We start from the raw sequence: 1,916 nt of genomic DNA, 5'->3' as shown, positions 1-1,916 counted from the left end.
ATTATATGCTCTTATATGTGAAATATCCTAGAGTCAAAAAAAAAACAGCTAAAGCTAATAAATGAATACAGCAAAGTAGCAAGACACAAAACTAACATACAGAAACTAGTTGTAGTTCTGGACTTCTGGCCACCATGGAGTATACCTTGGTAGATACACTTTACTTCCTTGCACAACCAAAAGAAGGACAACAACCAAGTTAAAAAAAAAACCAGAACTGCCAGAAAATAGAACTGTATTGAAGTCCAATAATCAAGGAGTTAAAAAAGAAACATCAAGACTGGTAGGAGGGGAGGAGATGGGCAGCCGAGGTGGAGAGGATGTGAGGCAAGGCAGTGGCTGGTAGACTGAATAGTCCCATATTCACATATGGATAAACCAGGAGGAATAACTGGAGAGTGAGACAGACCATGCAACCCAGAGCTCCAGTGCAGGAAATGCCTCAAAACCTCTGGCTGTAAAAACCTGTGGGGGTTGCAGCCACAGGAGAAACTCCCAGTCTCACAGGAGAGTCCGTTGGAGAGACCCACAGGATCCTAGAGCATACACAAACCCACCCACCACAGAACTAGTACCAGAAGGGTCCAATTTGCTTCTGGGTACTGGGGGAAGTGACTGAAAGCAGAGCGAGTGCTGAACAAGCAGGATTGTACCTTCTCTGACCCTTCCCCTAGATACAGCACCATAATGCAGAGAAATGGGTTGCCCCACCCTGGTGAATACCTAAGGCTCTGTCCCTTACAACATAACAGGTGCACCGAGACAAAGAAATATGGCTCAAGTGAAAGAACACATCAAAACTCCAAAAAAAAAAAAAAAAGAACTAAGCAATGAGGAGATAGCCAACCTATCAGATGTACAGATGAGCATCAGGGTGCTCAGAGAAATGGTTGAGTACAGATATAAAATAAAGGAAGAAATGAAAGCCATACAAACTGAAATGAAGAAAAACAGACAGGGAAACAACAGTGAAGGGAAGGAAACTGGGACTAAAATCATTGATTTGGAGGAGAAGGAAGAGATAAATATTCAGCAGGAATGGAATGAAGAAACAAGAATTCCAAAAAATGAGGAGAGACTTAGGAACCTCTGGGACAACTTTAAATGTTCCAATATCTAAATCATAGTAGTGCCAGAAGGAGAAGAGGAAGAGTAAGAAATTGAAAACTTATTTGAAAAAGTAATGAAGGAGAATTTCCCTAATCTGGCAAAGGAAATAGACATTTAAGTCCAGGAAGCTCAAAGACCCAAAGAAGTTGGACCCAAGAAAGCACACACCAATATACATCATAATTACATTACCCAAGATTAAAGATAAAGAGAGAATCTTAAAAGCAGCGAGAGAAAAGGTGATAGTTACCTACAAAGGAGTTTCCATTAGACTCTCAGCTTATTTCTCTAAAGAAACCTTGCAGGCATGAAGGGGCTGAAAGGAAGTATTCCAAGTCATGAAAAGCAAGGACATTCACCCAAGATTACTCTATCCAGCAAAATTATCATTAGATGGAAGGTCAGATAAAGTGCTTCCCAGAGGTAAAGAGAGTTCATCATCACCAAGCCCTTATTATATGAGATATTAAAGGGACTTATCTAAGAAATAGAAGATAAAAAATGATGAACAATAAAATAACAACAAACTCACAACTATCAACAACTGAACCTAAAACCAAAAATAAAAACTAAGCAAACAACTAGAAGAGGAACAGAAGCACAGAAATGGAGATCAGATGGAGGGTTATCAGTGGGGAGGGGTGGGAAGAATGAGGGGGAAGGTACAGGGAGTAAGAAGCATAATAGGTAGACACAAAATAAACAGGGGGAGGTTAAGAATAGGGAAATGGAGAAGCCAAAGAAGTTACATGTAGGACCCATGGACATGAACTAAGGAGAGGGTGATGCTGGAGGGAGTAGGGGTA

This window comes from Phyllostomus hastatus, unplaced genomic scaffold (assembly GCF_019186645.2).
Source record: "Phyllostomus hastatus isolate PE091 unplaced genomic scaffold, TTU_PhHast_1.1 phas_contig_312, whole genome shotgun sequence".
In the NCBI taxonomy this organism is placed as follows: Eukaryota; Metazoa; Chordata; class Mammalia; order Chiroptera; family Phyllostomidae; genus Phyllostomus; species Phyllostomus hastatus.
Note: the sequence above shows the minus strand (reverse complement) of the source record.